This window comes from Papio anubis, chromosome 18 (genome assembly GCF_008728515.1).
Source record: "Papio anubis isolate 15944 chromosome 18, Panubis1.0, whole genome shotgun sequence".
In the NCBI taxonomy this organism is placed as follows: domain Eukaryota; kingdom Metazoa; phylum Chordata; class Mammalia; order Primates; family Cercopithecidae; genus Papio; species Papio anubis.
Window position 1 is genome coordinate 57501990 of NC_044993.1, and position 20730 is coordinate 57522719.

Genomic DNA, 20730 nt, shown 5'->3' on the forward strand with positions numbered 1-20730 from the left:
GCGAGACTTTGTCTCAAAAGAAAAAAAAAAAAATTCTAATTCAGCCACCTACTAGCTGTGTGGTCTCATGTAAATCACCTCACAGTTCTGTATGTCAACTTTCTCATCTGTAGAATGGGGGTAGTAATAATAATATATTCCACTTTGTTACATTGTTGAAAGGATTAATGATGTTCCTCTTTGTAAAGCCATTCAAACAGTACTTGGTACCCAGTGAGTGCTATACAGATGTTTGCTAAATATATATGTGGCCTTACAATTTACGAAGACAGGGTGGAAAAGACCCTCAGGCATCCTGAGACAGAGAGAGAAAATTCTTTTCAAAGATTTTATTCAACTTGGATGAACATAAGTGAAAATATCATTATGTTTATTTTTACTCCCTTTCCTTCTATTAATGGCAAGTCATACTGACATGGCAACTGGTTTGACATGTGGAGTCTTGAATCAAAATTTCCTTCCTAATAATGAAAGTAAATTTTTATTCAAGTAAAATAGAGATGCACAACAAAGCTTCCTTTTAAAATAAGTGTATTTTTAAAAAATCAAATGAGACAATTTTTTAAAAAATGACTAATTCCTAATAGCTATGGAATGCAATATGTCAAAAATTAATGATGATGGCATGACAGCAATCAAGGTTTGGGCAATACTGTAATAAAGGTGCCTGGGAGAGAATCCTTATTCCTAGTGTTTGGAAAGACATTTCATTTTAAAAATTAAATTATTTTAATATGCTCTGGATGCATGTGTTATAAGGTCCACCACCATCTGAGTCCTTCAGGGCTGAAGACCCAATAGGAGAGCACGGGAGAGCTCCAAGAGACAACAGAAATGAAGTTGAAAATTCACCTTAATCATATTCTCCCCACCCACCTTTCAGTGAGGAGATGTGGGTGGAGGAAGGGCTTAAATTTCCAGGACGGCTGCTCCTGGGAGAAGATTGTAGAGTGCTGTGTGGGGTGCTATACATGCCCCCACATATATCTCTATATGCCTTGGTCATAAATGCTTATTCCTTGGAGGAGGGAAATCTGCAAAAATAAATAGTGAAAAATTAAAAAATAAATGCTCATCTTAAACATAGCATCGGAAGCCATAGACCGTCTGCATTGCAGTTTCTCTATGCACAGAATGAGAACTCCCTTGCCATCCACAATCACCCTTGACTTCTTTGTATTAAACCCCGGGCCCCAAAGAGCAGCAACTACAAAATGGGATTCATTGACAAGCAGTTCACAGAGGTCTAAAAACAAACTTAGATAAGAGCCGAGGGTAGGAAGGGGCAAGAATCAAGGTTGACCATGCTCAAGCAGAGAGATGCAAAGGAAAGCAAGGATGGAGTCTGTATGTGGGGTTTGCTCTAGTGACTGACATTCAGTTTTATGCTTTGACATCCAGTCAACTCATCAGCCCTTTCATGAGCATCTGTCACGTGCCAAAACCCAGAGGAACTCAAAAGAAACATCCTACAGCATTACCTAATGATTCCAGCCATTACATGTGCTCTTTTCACTGATAGCCCTGGCTGAAAACTGAGGTTTTAATCAGGTGGCAATTTCAGGGTCTTTAGAGAACCATCCTATGAAAAGTCACTGCAGGGTGACTATTTCTTGGAAATTGTAGATCATTAAAATGGGACTAGTGCCCTAGCCTAACCTCTCCCCTCCTCCCCTTATTCTTTCCTTCAGTCACTTATTCTCATGCAGTTTCCGAAGATGGAAGTTCTCACACCGCCGTGAAAATGATCAGCTGGAACGGGACCCTCTCCAGAGTACATCTGAGGGTACGGTAGATGTAAAGTGGTAGTGTTTTCTCAACCAAAAATTGGGACATGCAATATGCCAAAAATAAGTGCCTGTGGGGACAGAGAGACAGGCTATTTTTAAGGTGGGACTCCCTCCGAAAATCCGGGGTGGAAGCTGATGACAATTGTCATGGGTTGTTCACACTAGTGACTTTTGCACAAGTGCCATTTAGCGTCTGTCTCTTGCTTTTCTCACATACCCAAAGCATCTGCCAGCAGTTGTGTTTGCATGTGCTTTGCGATAGACAGGGAAGGGGGATGTGAGCCCAGCATTCTTTCCTGTATGTGGAATATAGAACTCCCAGGCATAAACAAGCCCCATGAAGACAGAATACAATAAGGAGGTTGGCAAATGCAGTGGGATGTCCTGATTTTTCTCTCCTCTGGATCCCTGCCCTGAAATATTCAGAGGAAAGCTTCTCAAGTCTGATGTCTTTATAGAGTAATACCTGGAGATGTTTTTTAATTTTACATTTTCTTAAAATGCCAAAATAATTAAGGATAATAGAGCCCCTGCTATGGAATAACAACCATTCAATTAGTTGAAGTAAACTCCTGTCAATCTTATAAACAACCGGGGATATAAAATTAAGGACAGCCACAAGAGAACGAAAACTGTGAAGTCAGGATCTGAGGGTGCTGTTTCTGTAAGTGGGCATTCAATAAACATTAGTTCATAAATTTATGAATAAATGAATTCTACCTAAGTTACAAATTAAGAGCCTATATATTTTCTCTATGTCTTTTACATTAGATTTGTGAAGAACAGATCTGATTGATTCTGTCCAGACTATGCACTAATTCATCTTAGATCACATGACTCACCTCATCCATTTATCTGTGGCCACAAGGATAGATTTTACAGTAGAAATAGTACTACTTAGTAGATAGGATCAGGGATGGGTGGGGAACTTCCAAAGAAGGAAATATGGATAGAGCAGGCACCCCAAAACTTGATCTCAGCCTTCAGTTCTTTGCTAAGGGCATGACAAGGATTATTCATTCACTGTGGCTAAGAGAATTATCATGGTCTGGTCTCCGTCATCTTCGGTGGTTCCCATATGGTCTTAGTATATGTTGGAGCAGTTACGTTTTGCTTCTGTTCTAAAGCCCTAAGTTTGCTTCTGAATTACCCATAATAGTGCAGATGCTTGCTTTCTTCCAATGCATTTCCTTGCAGGATTTGAGCTCACTCTCTCACAACCCCTTCTCCTCCCCTTCTCACTTTCCCTTACCCATTCCCTCTTGCTTCCTCTCTTTGGTTCTCCTCCCTCCCACCCACGTACTTTGCTGCTGCATCTCTGTCCTCTTTCGCATGTAGAATTAATATTCTTCTGTGGAACTCAGGGAGGGCTGGTTATTGTGTTTGGGTGAGAAGAGCTAGTTATTCTTCTTTGAAATTTGAGCTACAAACAGGCTCCCTGTTGCATAAGGAAATGTAGCCATGATATTTTCTGTGTAACTATAATGCTATTACATATTCCCCCAGCCCTAGAAAATGCAATGAATGGACACTATGGTTGAATCACTCTTTTCCCAATGTTATGTGTCCTGCCCTTATACATAGGACACCTAATATAAGGTTAGTTATCTATACACCATCTAGTCATGACAGTGAGAAATAGGTCTGAGGTCTCATGTTTACAACAGTATAACAAGTTAGTAAGGTAGTACTCTATCAAATGCTGTTGGATCCTCCTAAGAGCACATACAGAATGGTACTTCTTCACTCTCTTGATGTTAGACATGAGCATGTGACTTGGTTTCTCCAATGAACCATGGACAGAAATAGAACATATCACTTATAAGTGGAAATGTTAGCAGCCAATGTGTGATTTTTTTTTCCATCCACTTTTTACCTCTACCACACTGGCAACACTCCAGAGTAGACATTCCATAGGCCTGGGTCCTGGAGCTAGGAGAACCTTCAGTAACTCGTGATAGACCTTCCTCTAAGCCACAGCAATATGGGGTTGTTTGTTACTGCAGCATAACTTAGCCTATCCTGACTGATATATATATATATACACACACACACACACACAAAAAAAATTTCTTTCATGAATTTATATATCTGCCTATCCATCTGTTCAAATACATAGTGTGCACTTTCTATGCAAAAGGTGTTTGAATAAAAGAGAATTGATTTTAAGAAGTGATATCAAATAGGACATGTGATATATTTTTATATATATATGCCTACACATATATATACACACATGTATATGTATATACCTGTAATAGGATAGACTGTGGGTGAGGCACAGTGCTAAGTATTTTGAATGAATTAGTTTATGAGATTTTTTCAATTAAAATAAATTTTTGGAGACAGAGTCTCACTCTGTTGCCCAGGCTGGGCTGGAGTGAAGTGGCACAATCATGGTTCACTGGACCTTCCAGGCTCAAGTCGTCCTCCCACCCCAGCCTCTGAAGTAGTTGGGACCACAGGAATGCACCACCATGCCTGGCTATTTTCTTTTTTAAATGTTTTATAGAATCAGGGTCTAACTATGTCATCCCGTCTGGTCTCGAACTCCTGGGCTCAAGCGATCTTTCTCCCTTGGCCTCCCAAAGTGCTCGGATTCCAGGCATGAGTCACTCACCCAGCCTTAGCTTTTTTTTTTTTTTTGAATCAAAAGAATCATTTTATAGTTTAGGAAAAGAAACAAAAAACTAAGAAAAAACAAAACCCAAGTCTCATAGAGTTTCTGTCTCTTACCCAGCATTGTATAGCTAACAAGTCATAGATTTGGATTTCAATCCATGTGTGTCCGCCTCCAAACTACTTAACCACTATGCTATATTGCCTCTTTCCAAACACTAAGATAGTTTTGTGTGTCTTCAGAAAACCATGAGAAAGCAAAGAAAAATAAAAACTCTGCCCTTTCAAATCCTTGCAGCCAGCCAGGCTCTCCGGATTTGGTTTGACAGGCTGTCTTCCCTTCAAAATGAAAAGAGAGGCACATGGACAGAAATAAAGGCCAGCTGTTCGGTGGAGCGAGATACCTGTGTGAATGCCAGCAGAGCCAGGCGATTATTTCAGGAGCTGCTGGAGTTGGTGGCTCTGTTCTCGCCTCCATCTACCCTGGATGCGTGAGCCAGGGCTGACATTACCCAAATAAGGGAGATTCTCCCCCAGATTGCATGTTTGTATACGGACTTAGGAAAATGTGAGAGATTCTGGTGAGAACATACTGATACTATCATTAATCAACACCAGGGAGAGAAAATGAAGGGATGAAAAAGGTAGGTTCTTGTATTAGAATAAGATCTGTGGGAACAGATTAGAAATATTGAGAAACCAGAGAATACTTTTGCAAACACTTTTCCATTCTTAAAGTTTCAAAAGTTAACCAATAAAGGCAGCCCCCAAAGCACTCATGTATTTATTCATTCATTTGAAAAATTGCTTTCTGAATGCTTGCTGTGTAGGTGACTGAGAAGTGAAGATAGAAACAACATTTTATGGAACAAACACTTATATAAAACCTACTATGTATCAGGCATGATTCCAAATGCTTTACATGTGTTCATTCATTCCATGCTCATTTAAAAAATTCCAGAGAGGTAGCTATGCATTATCTCCATTTTGCAGAAGAGGAAACTGAGGCACAGAGAGGTATCTGTTATCTTGCTCAAAATCATGCAACCTCTGGGAACTTTTTTGCTTTTTTCCTTTTTCCTTTTTTTTTTTTTTTTTTTTTGAAATGGAGTCTTGCTCTGTCACCCAGGCTGGAGTAAGGTGGCGCAATCTTGGCTCACTGCAACCTCTGCCTCCCGGTTCAAGCGATTCTCCTGCCTCAGCCTCCCAAGTAGCTGGGACTACAGGCACGTGTCACCACGCCCAGCTAATTTTTTGCTTTTTTTCTTTTTTTTTTTCTTTTTTTTTTTGAGACGGAGTCTCGCTCTGTCGCCCAGGCTGGAGTGCAGTGGCCAGATCTCAGCTCACTGCAAGCTCCGCCTCCTGGGTTCACGCCATTCTCCTGCCTCAGCCTCCCGAGTAGCTGGGACTACAGGCGCCCGCCACCTAGCCCGGCTACTTTTTTGTATTTTTTTTTAGTAGAGACGGGGTTTCACCGTGTTAGCCAGGATGGTCTTGATCTCTTGAGCTTGTGATTCGCCTGCCTTGCCCTCCCAAAGAACTGGGATTACAGGCGTGAACCACCGCGCCCGGCCAGCCTTTGGGATTTGATCCCTGATGGGTCTGGCTTCCACATTGTACTGATAGCATACTACCTCACAGGGTCTTGGTCTTCAAGCTGGCATGTCAGTAGAGAAGAGAGAAAGAAATCATCATTTTCTACAGTGTGAAGCCTGTTTTGATTGAGATCCGAGGAGAAAGAATTCAGTTCTACTTGGGGACTTTAGGGAGACCTTCACTGAGAAAGAGACCCTTGAATGCTTACATGCATTTGTTAGCCTGGTGGGCAAGTGGAGGAAAGGGCCCCTTAGGTGGAAGGAGTGGTTTGAGCAAATGCAGAGGCAGGAGACAGCCTAGGCTCCTCAGGAAAGTGCTGAGGCATGGAATGTGCAAAGGAGGACAGCAGGAGATAAAGCACAATAGGGTACCGGGTCAGAGGAAGGAGGTGCGCCTCTTCCAACTAGGCACTGCAGGGGTTGAGCGTCTGCCTTCTGCAGTGCTGATGCACCAATGGAAAACCATCTGCTGCTTCATAGCTCTCTCCCAGCTGTGCTGTTGGAAAGGTACCTGGCAGCTGAGCGCAGGGCTGGCTGGGAGGGTAGGTAGCAGAGTTATTAAGAGAGAGCCCTTTAAAATCAGACAGCTCCGAGCTTGAATCTCAGCTCTCAGTTACCACCTAAGTGGTCTCAGGCAACTGACCAAACCTTCCAGAGCCTCGGCTGCCAAATGGGTTGCTGCAAGGGCTACACATGAAAAGCGGTTATTACTGGATTGGGATGTCGATGTTCCACTTAAAAGGATGTTACTACAGAGTAGGTGAAGGTAGACACATGGCACTACTGCCCTGTCATGAACAGGGTTGTTTCTCCCATCCCACAGTGAAAGGAATTTGTTTGCCCTGATTTACCCATGTTAACACAAGGGGCTTCCTGAAAGACCAAATACAAGGGGAAGTTGATATGCAGTCAGCAGTGCCAATCAAATTGGCTCATGTGGGAAACCAACTCACACTCAGCCTCACAATCAAGGGCTCTAATCCAGAGATGTTCAAACTTTAAAGTGCACACAAGTCACTGTGATCTTGTTAAAAGGCAGATTCTGACTCAATAGGACTGGGGAGGAGCCTGGGATTCTGCATTTCCAACCATCTCCCCATGCTGCTATTCCATTGACCGCCATTGGCATGGTCTGGCCCCAATCCACAAGATCACGTTCATCATCCTAAGACCTAAGTTATCGAACCCAAGAGTGAAAATGCAACCCAATGCCTCTCGTTAATTGGCTTATTATCTCATCCTTCCATTCAATATTTTCTGAGCACCTACTTTGTTCCAGGTCCTGAGATAATAAAGACATACATAACATAGGTCCTGTACTCAATCAGCTCGTCCACCCTGTGCACATGGAGAAAGAAAAAAGAAGGGGATTGGCCGTTTGGGGGGTGCTCACTTCATATACGACATCTCAGTGACTTCTCCCAACATTCTATGAAATTGCACCCATTCATTACACATTGGAGACTAGGAAACTACAGCCTGCAGAGTAAGGATAGCTCAGGGCTGGGGCGCGGTGACTCATGCCTGTAATCCCAGCACTTTGGGGGGCCGAGGCGGGTGGAACACCTGAGGTCGGGAGTTCAAGACCAGCCTGGCCAACATGGCGAAACCCCATCTCTACTAAAAATACAAAACTTAGCCAGGTGTGGTGGCGCACGCCTGGAATCCCAGCTACTCAGGAGGCTGAGGCAGGAGAATCGCTTGAACCCAGGAGGCGGAGGTTCCAGTGAGCCAAGCACTCCAGCGCGGGCAATAGCCATTTGTTGGCATTGGGATTTGAAGCCACATCTTTGGATTCCAAGATCACTACCTCGTTTATACTTAACAATAAGTTGTTGATTGTGTTCTCTTTTTATTTACTTTGAGCTTGACTATGTCTCTTTAGGTTTAGAGAGTGAACTTTTTTCCCTCATAAATTTAATTGCTGACATAAAGAGGAAAAATCCTCATGCAATTGAACAAAAGGATGTTTACAACCTTCTTTGAGTCATAGAGCTGCTGGCACATGAAATTTATGACAGCTAGGAAAGGGGAAATAAAAAGAAGGGGAAGACCAAGACAGATGTAACTGTGGAAATGGCGTGGTAATATATGGGTTGACATTCTGACACTGTTACATTCAGTTGGGTAACTTTGTGGAGGCCATTTAACCAGCTAATGAAGATTTACTTAATAAATGCTCAAACTTGCCAGAGCTAGACTCCTTAAAACAACCCTATAAATTACAAAGATGGTGGCATGTGCAAGAGGCCTTGCACTTGTCTAAGGATGGAATGCAGTTGCCAGAGTTACAAAGGTCATTGTCTAGAAATCTTGTGGCCGTCCCTGGAGGGCTGAGGGACCTATCAAAGGAGTGACTCCACTGTTTGCACCCCATTCAGATAAATACATACAGATGTTCCTTGAACTTGATCAACTCGCTTCTCAGCATGAATGCAAAATTGATTGGACCCAATCAGAGCTCGTGCCAGTGAAGGCTGGCTGCATACAGAAATAAAATCAGCCACCTCCCATTTACTTAGAAGTCTCTGGCTTAAAATACATTGGAGGAAAATGTGCGCTTCACGTTAGAGCAAGAGCCAAATTGCACAGCGACAAAATTATTCCCATCATCATGACAGCCTCAGCCAATCGTTTCCTTTTTTAATGTGCTGAAAGGAGGCAAGTTGGCATCATTAAAAGTATTTTTTTCCCAAAAATACATCATGAAATATGGAGAAACTAGAAACAGAAGAAGGGGGCCCACGCGTAAATCTAATTCTGAGACCGGACTATGGAGATTGTCTGTTCTGGTTGCACTACTAAGGAAAGAGGTTGTATTTTTTACCTCCCGCCTCTCTTGATGGCCTGAGGTTGATGTGGATGTAGATTTTTTTCCTTTAATTCAGCTCCCATATTTCAAGCAGTTCCCCTTTCACTGAATGATTATCCCCAGTAACCTTTGATCTTCACTCTTCCTTGATGAAAAACTGCAACTGTATCATGTCTTTTTGATGTGGTCTTTCTTAAGTACTTAGTCAAGGAGATAATTGATCCTGCACGCCTTCATTTCCTCTTCCCGAATGAGTCCAGTGTTCCCTTCACCATTCCTTCTGTCTTTCATTACCGAACGAAGTTCTAGAAGCCAAGCCAGGATGCTCTGATGTGAAAACTGCCTCAAAGGGAAAGGTTAACGTGAAGCCAGCGCTCAGCCAGCCTGTCTGAGAGATCCTTGTTCCTGAGCCATGAAGCGATGCTTCTTCATATTCATTTTTGTCCTTCAGCTTCTTTCTCTGGAGAAATTTTTTTTTTCTCTAATTCAGCCCCAGCAAATTGTCAGGCTCCTAACTCAGTCTCAGAAATTCTGATTTCCAGATGTCTTATGCCCTTTAATATCTGTTTCGGATTACCACCCTCACCACTGAGAACTCAAAGCATGTGTTTCTTCTTCTGTGCTGAGTTGGATTTTGTTCTTTTTTCGAACCTCATCCTCGGAAATTAGACTTTGCTGTCTTTGGTTGTTTCTAGTACACGACTGAGATTTCCTTTCCAGCACAGTGACTTAATATCCCTTTCTGGAATATTACCTATGAAGAAAAGGAGTAAATTCTTCAAGATTTTGAATAATCTATAAGACTATGTCCCCATTTTTACTTCAGAGGAAATCGGTCACCATTGATTTTAAGGATGAAAGCTGCACAGATGAAGAGGGAGCATATTATTCAAATCAAAGCCCAGTAATTCTGGGATGATCAAAGGTTTCATCTCACATGTCAAGTCAAATAAATCTGTAGTGTTGTCTCACACGCTGTGGTGAGAAAATTCTGAGGCTGGGTTCAGACTGGATGAGAAAATGTGGTGGAAAAGTTCAGTAATGTCTGCCATAGGTGATATGTTAGGCCATCTATTCACTGTTTAAAATGCTAACTCTCGCATAAGAAAATCCACAGTTTTTCTGATATACCTACCAGATATATTTTAAAGAAGTTTCAAGAAAAAGTCAAGATTTCCAGGGCAAACTATTAAGTGGTCTCTCCCTAAAGCAGACACTTGTGTCAAAAGGTTTTATTACACATGCCAACTCCGATTGATAAGTGATTGTCAGGATGGCTGGGTTAATCTCCATAATTGATTAGTAATGTCTACCACAGGTGAAGACATGGACGTGGTGCTACATGTACCCAGTATTTTCTCTCCTGGTTTAGCTCAATATGCCATTTACTCTGTCTTGGGAAAGTAATAAAGCAATGAAGTTTTTGAAGGCATCCCACAGAGTCAGGGCATGGGTTCGTCTCATATGTGTTAGAGGAGAAGCAGAAATAAATTGAATAAGGCAAAATATTAACAACCCTGCACCCAAGATTTAGAGCATATACTTTCTTCCATCCCATATGGAATATTTACAAACTCTGACCATATATTGGCCATAAAGCAAGTGTCAATAGCATTTAGGCCACTTTCTAAAACCATATAGGAAAATAAAAGTAAAACCCCTACTATGGTTTGAATGTTTGGGCCCCCTCTAAAGTTCACAGGTTGAAACATAATCCCCAATGTGATAATGTTGGGAGGTGAGGTCTTTAGGAGTCATGAGAGCAGAGCCCTGATGAGTGGATCAAAGCCGTAATAAAAGGCCAAGTTCAGCCCCCTTTGCCTCTGTGCTCTTCTGCCACGTGAGGAATAATATGTTCCCCCTCCAGAGAATGCAGGATTTCAGGTGTCATCCTGAGCAGAAAGACGAGACACAAAACTTGCCAGCATCTTGATCTTGGACTTCCCAGACTCCAGAACTGTAAGAAGTAAGTCTCTGTTCTTTATGAATTACACAGTCTCAGATATTCTGTGATGGCAGCACAAAATGAACTAAGACAACTCCTAAACAATTTGATAGCTATGTGAAAAATTCACTATATATTTGCAGTTTTAAAAACATGCTTCTGAATAATTCAGATACTATCTGACATAATTTATTTGTGCATTTTTTTTTTTTTGCCTTTCCTCATATGAATGCAAGCTTCATGAAGTTGAGGAGCTATGTTCATTGTACTACCCACAGCATATACATAGATCCAAACTTATTTGAGTAGGGTCATGGTGAATAAATGAATGAATGAATATCAACACTTAAGATATTCTATTTATGAAGTACTTGAAGGGAAATGTGTAATCTGAAGTACATATATTAGCCAGGAATAAAGATAGAATATGATTGAAACATTTACCTTGGGATATTAAAAAATAAACAGTAAACTGAAAAAAAGTAGAGTTTTTTAAATGAGCAGAGTTTAGTGGAACATAAATAGCAGGAATAAGAAGAGAACAAAACAATTATCAGGGCCATTTGGTATTTTTTTGGCAAAATCTATAAATTTTCAAGAAACAAATAATCGTATTTCTTATAAAACATTTTTAAAAGAATAGAAAAAGAAGAATGGTGGAGTTGATTTTATAATAAAATATAACCTTTATATCAAAGACAGGCAAGAAAAGTTATATCGGTCTTATTTATAGATTTATGTGTAAAAGTTTTAAACAAAATATTAGTAAACAAAAATCTAGCAGCATGAATAGAAACAAACAGACAACCATAACCAAATAGAGTTTGTTCTAGGAATGTAAAGACAGTATAACATTAGAAAATCTATTAACGTAAGTTATTATGTACCAGATTCAAGCTGAAAAATAACCGTCTTCATATAGGCAGAAAAAAACATTCAGTAAAATTTCACATTCATTCATGTGTTAAAAGAAAAATGTTAGCAAACTAGGAATAGTAGGAGAAATTCTTAACATTTGAAGCAAATTTGCACTTGATATGACAGTCTATATATGAAAATCAAGACTATCTAGGGCAAACTATCATGTTTTTTTAAAAAACATTCTGAATACAAAGTCAAATAAAATTAGCATATTTGAACACTTTCAACAATAAGTTAGAAGACATCATTTTAATGTCTTATTCATAATAGCAAACAGAAAACAAGCTTCTATAGGATAAATGTATTGAAAGACCTGTCATTATGGGGACAAATATAACATTTAACTAAAGGATAAAAGTGAAGATCATTTGGAGAGGAACACCAGGTTCATGGAAAAAAGCACCATAATAAAGATGGAAATGTTCCGGATTGATCTATACAACCAATGATTCAATCAAAACTCAAGCAGATCATTTTTCATAACACTTGACAAGCAGACCCGAAAATTCACAAAGACATGTTGAAGCCAAGAATAGCCAAAACAATTTTGAATAAGAAGAACAAAGATGAAACACCCGTAAGATGTTAAGACTGGTTATACAACTTAAATAAAAGAGCGTGGATCTGGTGTTGGGAGGGACTATTAGAACAATGTTAAAAATACCCGTGAAAACAATCCAGAATAAAGATGATGTTTGCAGTAAACGAAACTGAATATACAAAAAATTCCTAAAGTCAGTAAGAAAAAAGACAAAACGGAGTAGAAAAATGGGCAAAGATTGTGAATAGCAATTCATACCTGAAAGAACACAAATCTTCCATAAACATTTTGAAAAGGTGCTTAGGGAAATGCAGTTTTTAAAATCATCTCATAGCCATTGAATTATCAAAGTTTCTTCATAAGGATGTGGAAAATTCACATTTTGATACAGCTGGCGGGAGTAAAAATTTATGCAATCATTTTGTAAAGGGATGTGGAGTTACCTGCTTTGTTACATTGGTTCTGAGACAGGCCTCCTCCACCTCCACACGTACTGACCCCCCGCCACATTTTAACATTGCCTGAATCCAAATCCATCTTACAATTGCTGCTTTCTTAATATTTTAAACAACATTTTGGGTGCAACTTACATTAGATGGCCTCTTGGTTTCATAAAATATGTAGTAAATTTGAAGATGTTCACCCTTTTGGATCTAGCAGTTTGATTCCTAGATGCATTTCTAGAAAAACTCACATCTACACACAAAGATATATACAATGCTATTCATTGTCAAATTTGTTTTTCTTTTAAAAGTTTTGCTCTAAGAAGCTAAAAAATTGGTTTCTTTCATGCTTATTTCAGTAAGAATACTGTTGCCTACACACAGAGAAAAATGTATTACCTCCCATAAGAGGTCGAGAAGAGTTGTTTAATTTCCTGACTCAATAATGATCTCAAGATCTCAGATTTATTCTATTTCTCTGCTTTGCCACCGTTGGCTTTTTGATTCATTTATTTATACTTGCTCACTTCCTGATCACAACTTCCCTACCTTAACAAGTGCAGGGGCTTCAGATGATCTCATTATTCCTACTATTATTTTAATTTTGAAATAATTGTAGGTTCCCAGGAAGTTGCAAAGATAGTACAAAGAGGTCTTGTATACCAATTACCCAGTTTCTCTCAATGATTGCAACTTCCACAACTTCGAAAAATGTCAGAACCAGGAAACTGACATTGGTACAATGTGCATGTATATAATTTTATATCATTTGATCATATGTTCAGATTCATGAAACCTCCACCACGATTATTTAAAATCAAGATGGGGAACTATTTGCACACCACAGAGATTTCTCTCACGGCATCCCTGTATAGTCTCAGTCATCTCCCTAATTCCAGACATCCCCTAATTTCTGGAATTTTTGTTTTCCATCTCTAACATTACATTTGACGGTAACACATAGCAACTTACTTTGCAAAGCAGCAAAAAATAAGATGGATGGATGGATAAATGGATAAAAGAATGGAGATATGTGGAGTAATAAGGCACATATAGCAAAATGTTAAAGAATCTGGGTGGAGGGTGTATGGTTGTTCAATGCACAACTCTTTACATTTGTCTGTATACTTGCAAATTTTCATCAATATAATATGGGAACCAAATTGATCTAAATGTCCACCAGGAGGGAAATGAATAAGTAAATTGTAGTATATACTATAAGTATACTATATGTCTATAACAGACGATTCTATAGCATTGAAGAAGAAGGAACTAGATCTTCATGTAACAATATGGCTAAATATCCAAAACAGTATACTGAGTAATGAAAAGGTACGTTTCAGAATAATGTAGATGATGCAATTGAAGCAAACACCCACAAAATATCAGAAAGGTAACCACCTCTTTGAAGTTTTTTTACCAGTTTTCATAACTGATTATACAATAACATCATGTGTGACACCTGGACACTGTCGAGAACATGGGTGCATGCTATATTCTTTTCACTTTTCGTATTTGAAATGCATTACTATTGAAGAAAATTTAAATCAAAAAAGAAACGCCACATAGGTCTGCATACGGTGGAAGACACTGGCTCAAATTTAGACTTCAGAGAAGTGTGAGTCACCTTCTACACATTCCTTTTATAGTCGTTCAAATTATGGGACACATTTGCCAATTACTTTACTTTAAAGAACAAGGTACTTCGGGGAGAAAACACATTATTCTGAAACGACCTCAATCAATGCTAGCTTTGGATGTTTATAGAGGTCCCATGACAGAATCAGGAAACAAGGAAGCAGGTAAATTTAACACGCATTTAGTAATTATTCCTGGGAGTACGGCCTTACCACTGCAAGTGTTGGTTATCATTATAAATAAAACCTGTAAAGCTACTTGAAAACGAAGCAGACTAAGAGCTTGTATTTTGTAGTCAACAAGCAGATATACACAGAACAGATGTTTTTTTAAAGAAGCTGTTCATCATGTGAAAAAAAGCTCATCATCACTGGTCATTAGAGAAATGCAAATCAAAACCACAATGAGATACCACCTCATACCAGTTAGAATGGCAATCATTAAAAAGTCAGGAAACAACAGATGCTGGAGAGGATGTGGAGAAATAGCAATGCTTTTACACAGTTGATGGGAGTGTAAATTAGTTCAACCATTGTGGACAACAGTGTGGCAATTCCTCAAGGATCTAGAACCAGTAATACCATTTGCCCCAGCAATCCCATTACTGGGTATATACCCAAAGGATTATAAATCATTCTACTATAAAGACACACGCACACATATGTTTATTGCAGCACTGTTCACAATAGCAAAGACTTGGAACCAACCCAAATGGCCATCAATGATACACTGGATAAAGAAAATGTGGCACATATACACCATGGAATACTATGCAGCCATAAAAAAGGATGAGTTCATGTCCTTTGCAGGGACATGGATGAAGCTGGAAACCATCATTCACAGCAAACTAACGCAGGAACAGAAAACCAAACACCGCATGTTCTCACCCATAAGTGGGAGTTGAACAATGAGAACATATGGACACAGGGAGGGGAACATCACATACCAGGGCCTGTCGGGTGGGGAAAGGGAGGAGGGACAGCATTAGGAGAAATACCTAATGTACATGACAGTTGGATGGGTGCACCAAATCACCATGGCATTTGTATGCCTATATAACAAATCTGCACGTTCTGCACATGTATCCCAGAACTTAAAGTATAATAATTTTATATATTAAAAAAGCTGTTCATGCTTTTCTTATCACAAAAGTTAAGATAGTATTGCCTCCAGGGAAAATAATGAGTTTTGATCTTTTGAGGACCTGGAAATATGCTATTTCTTTTTCTGGGTGGTTAGGACAGCTATGTTTGCTTTATAATTATCCATTGAGCCATTCACATGTTTTGTGGATATCTTTGTATTTTGTTATTATTATTATTAGTAATAGTAGTATTGAGACAGAGTCTCACTCTGTTGCCTAGGCTGGAGTGCAGCGGCGTGATCTCAACTCACTGAAACCTCCACCTCTTGGGTTCAAGCGATTCTCGTGCCTCAGCCTCCAAGTAGCTTGGACTACAGGTGTGCACCCCATGCGCAGCTAATTTTTCGTATTTTTAGTAGAGACAGGGTTTCATCATGTTGGCCAGGCTGGTCTTGAACTCCTGACCTCAAGTGATCTGCCTGCCTCGGCCTCCCCAAAGTGTTGGGATTATAGGCGTGAGCCACCGTGCCCAGCTATTTTGTTATGTTTTACAATAAAACAAAAGGTGTCCTAAAGTTGTGCAAATTAGTACCTGCAAGTTGGAATACAATTTCCAGTGAACTCAAAAATTGCTAGATCTCAAGTACTTTGGATGAAAGTGAAATTAGCATCCCCAGGAAAATTGTGGGAGGAATCATACCAATGTCAGTTTCCTGGTTTTGAGTCAGGAAAACGACTCAAAAATGTCCCCTGTTATGCCAGAGAAAATCACATAGAAAATGCATGGAAAAATTTGAATGATTTACTGAAATGCAATAAAAGAAGCCTTATATATAAATTATAATTCTGTATAAAATTTACATGTATGTGTAACTAAACAACAAACTTACTATGATCACTAGATATGAAGCAATGTTATCAATGTCTCACAACTGTAAAAATGTACTTTGGCTAAAAATTTTTAAAGGGTGAAGAATCTTCTTGTTGAGAAAATGATGATCACCATGCATTTGAGGCCACCTTATTTGTAGGCATAGACAGTTTTTCACAATTATGATAGCTAACACAGGACTTTTCTCTTTTAGATTGTGTATTGCAAATACTTGTTTTAAAAAAGTCATATCTTGAAAGATCTTTACAAATCATCCACATTTTTCCTTTTCTCTCATGTAGAGCAAGGAAAGGAGGGAAGAGTTTGATCCTCCTGAAGGAAAGATTGCCCCCCTAAAAACTTGGATATAAAGAAAAATAATAGAGTTGTCAGAAAGATTTCACTCTCCCCATGGTCCTGATAGATATTTGTCAACTCTTGTCAGAATGGCTTGTCATTCTAACACTTTGCTCTTCCCTCAAAAACAAGAAGCTACCAGCACAAAGGCACAAGAGCAATGACTAAGACAGAATCTGCACATTCCTAAATCATTATGCAGGAGGGTGATATGCCAAGATAAATCAGGGTTGAATGGGAAAGAGCTAATGTTTGGTGAGGAAATATTTATTATGGGTCACTATTGCATCATTTCAGAATACTGAGGCAAGGACAGGGAGAGAGGATAAGTAAATTCATGTGATGGAAAATGAAATTTTAAAAACATATTTACAATTCATGAAAGGTCACAATATTTAAGTCCTGGGACAGTTAGAAACTACTTTATTTCACACAATGCCTTTGAAAACCAATAAGAGGCCGGGCATGGTTGCTCAAGCCTGTAATCCCAGCACTTTGGGAGGCCGAGACGGATGGATCACGAGGTCAGGAGATCAAGACTAGCCTGGCTAACACGGTGAAACCCCGTCTCTACTGAAAAAATACAAAAAACTAGCAGGGCGAGGTGGCGGGCGCCTGTAGTCCCAGCTACTCGGGAGGCTGAGGCAGGAGAATAGCGTAAACCCGGGAGGCGGAGCTTGCAGTGAGCTGAGATCCGACCACTGCACTCCAGTCTGGGCGACAGAGCAAGACTCCGTCTCAAAAAAAAAAAAAAAGAAAGAAAACCAATAAGAACAACAAAAAAACATGGAGTCCACAAAACAATTTTTAGACAGATGTGTTGTTTATTTGATAGTACAAAACAAATATAAATTGAGCATCCTGATAGTATATTTGCATAGCCTATTGTTAGGCTACCTTTTGGTGAACATCCAGAGAAAAGTTCTTTCTGGTATTGATTACATGAAACCGGTACCTTCCTATAGGACAACGAATCACAAAGTGTGAAAGTGATGTAAGATCTCTTTGACGCACCTACAAGTTTCATTGTGGGTGTTTATGGAAACTCCTTGTCAAATCTCTGTTTTACATGCTATTACTATACATAGTCACACACAAGACTGAAAGAATCGTGTGTGGCCCAGATCTAGGAGAGATGTCTGATAGTAGGGAGCCTGGGACTTCAAGAAGTCAAAAGACTAGATTGATAGGAGGCAGTGCTTAATGCAAAGTAGGCAGTCAGTAAATACTTGTTGAATGAATGAAGTAGACTAGATGGAGGTCTAGGAGTGGGCCATTTAAGGTCATAGATACATATGAATCCAAGTATTCAGGGACTCAACTGACTTCTGGGGATTGGGAAAATTCCAGGGGTCTTTCCACTCACTCCAGAGATGGGGAAGAAGACTAGTTCAGCAAAGAACAATGATGCAATTAGGCTATGACTACTACTAAGGGGTGGAGTTTTCGAATATAAGCATTTTATCTCTTGGATTAAAAACACTGAGTGGGCTGGGCGCCGGTGGCTCAGGCCTGTAATCCCAATACTTTGGGAGGCCAAGGCGGGTGGATCGTGAGGTCAGAAGTTCGAGACCAGCCTGGCCAATATAGTAAAACCCCGTCTCTACTAAAAATACAAAAATTAGCTGGGTGTGGTGGTGCGTGCCTGTAATCCCAGCTAGTCGGGAGGCTGAGGCAGAAGAATCGCTTAAACCCGGGAGGTGGAGGTTGCAGTGAGCCAAGATCGCGCTACTGCACTCCAGCTTGGGCAACAGAGCAAGACTCCGTCTCAAGCAAACAAACAAAACCACACACACACACACAAAACCACTCAGTGGTTTCCCACTTTTTGTAGAAGAAAGTCCAACTCTTTACTATGATTGTGTTTGTTCAACTTCTTCCTGAAGCAGATCTTGAAGATGGGGAGAGGTGATAAGTAAATTCATATAATGGAAAATGAAATTTTTAAAACATATTTACAATTCATGGCAGGCTAGCATATTTTAAGTCCTGAGACATTTAGAAACTACCTTATTTCACACAATGCTTTTGAAAACCAGTAAGAACACAAAACCATCATTGAGTCCACAAAACAATTTTTAGACAGAAGTGTTGTATATTTGATAGTACAAAACAAATATAAATTGAGCATTCTGATGGTGTATTTGCATAGCCTATTGTTAGGCTACCATTTGGTGATATCCAGAGAAAAGTTCCTTCTGCTATTGGTTATATGAAACTGGTACCTTCCTATAGGACAGGTAGGAAAGATTTTGGTGCACGTCATTGATGAAGGAAGTGCTTCCAAGACAGCTGGCTAGAGAAGGCGGAGGTAAGGAAGAATGTGACTTGAGGCCATGTTCTACCCTCAGCCTGACCCCAGAGGGAGTGGTGGAGCATAAATTGCATCTCAGAGTTTGTTCTGCCTCAAGACAAGGAAACTAGGGACTTGTGCTCCCTACCAGTAGGTTAACTGCTATAGGATATTCCAGGGGGTGCCAGCTCAGTTCTCAGGATAGGTGAGGTGGTTCCAATAGACCCAGAGCAATCTTCTGTAGAAGGTCGCACATGCCAGTCATTAACAGCAAGGCACACAGAAGCTGGCGGAGGTATACACAGAGCTATTAAAAGAGATTGGAGGAGATTTGGAAGGGGCAAAATATATGTCTGCTACAACAGTCATTTACAAGCCCACATGATGTTGTTCCACCAAGCTCGCTACCCTCCTCTGTCCCCGAGGTCTCTATATTAGCAAAGGTTCTCCAGAAAAACAGAACCAATAAGTTACGTCTTTCTCTTTCTTTTCTTTCCTTTCTCTTTCCTTTCTCCTTCCTTCCTTCTTTTCTTTTCTTTCTCTTTTTCTTGTGGGAGATTTAAAATAAGGAATTGGCACACATGATTATGGAGGTTGAGAAGTTCCATGATCTGCCACTGGGAAGCTAGAGACCCAGAAGAGCTGGTGGTGTAAGTTCCAGCTCAGGCACAGGAGAAGACAGATATTGCAGCTCAAAAACAGGCAGAGAGAGAGAATTCTTTTTCTTCTTTTTTGTCCTAATTGGGTCTACAACTGATTGGATAAGGCTCATCCACACTGCGCAGGGCTTTGTCTAATTTCTACCAATTCCAATGCTAATCTCATCCAGAAACGCCTTCACAGACATACATAGAATATCTAGCTACATAATCTGGGTACCCCGTGGTGCAGTCAAGGTCACACATAAAATTAACCTTCACACTCTCATCATTAGTTTCTGCACTCAAGCCACAAAGGTTCTGTACCTGGAGTATGAATGTATAGATTGAGCTCAGTCAAGGCAAAATAAGGTAATGCTAGCCAGGAGAGTTTAGGTGCTGAATTCTGAAAACGATGTCATAGTAAGGCTATAGTGACCCCATTCCAAAGAAGTTAGTTTTGGATTCTTGGTTTATTTTATTTATTTTTTCTTCAGTGAGTCTTGTCTTCTAAAGCACAGGCTACAGACTGGCTTTTTATTTTATTGAGCTCCAGAAGCCAGAAGAAAAGATAGAAACCTTTTTCCTGCAACATGAATTCTCAAAAGAGCTTATCTTGTCCCCAAGAGGGAGAAAGTTGGTTCTTTGGGGGAGAGGGTGAAAAACAATCTTATTCTTTTTATGAATAAAGCACAGATATACATATAGTATATTAACACATACATCCAGTGTATCTATGGTTTTAAAACTTTCATCGGGAGGCCGGGCACAGTGGCTCATGCCTGTAATCCTAGCACTTCGGGAGGCTGAGGCAGGTAGATTGCCAGAGCTCAGGAGTTTGAGACCAGCCTGGGCAACGTGGTGAAACCCCATCTCTACTAAAAAATACAAAAAAAAAAAAAAATTAACCGGACATGGTGGCACATACCTGTAGTCCCAGCTACTAGGGAGGCTGACGCATGAGAATTGCTTGAGATCGGGAGGCAAAGGTTACAGTGAGGCAAGATTGGGCCACTGTACTCCAGTCTGGGTAACAGAGTGAGACTCTCAAAAAAAATTTTTTTTTTTTCATTGAGGGATGATTAGAAACAAATGTTTAAAATGACTCTGGGAGAAGGGAAACAATAATAATGATTTTAAGAAATTAAGAAAGACAGGCCGGGCACAGTGGCTCAAGCCTGTA

At 40.0% G+C, this 20730-nt stretch overlaps 1 long non-coding RNA gene across 2 annotated transcripts; it reads right to left on the bottom strand.

The window, feature by feature from the left end:
• Window positions 1-8632: 8632 nt before the first annotated feature.
• LOC110740398 lies at window positions 8633-20396 on the bottom strand. 2 transcript variants are annotated; one of them, XR_002519162.1, is made up of 3 exons: window positions 19875-20396; window positions 19058-19216; window positions 8633-9570 (listed from the first exon to the last, which is right to left on the bottom strand). It is a non-coding gene; the product is annotated as an uncharacterized LOC110740398 (long non-coding RNA). The 2 variants fall into 2 exon arrangements; XR_002519163.2 differs by lacking the exon at window positions 8633-9570 and adding an exon at window positions 18692-18912.
• Between the last annotated feature and the right edge of the window lie 334 nt (window positions 20397-20730).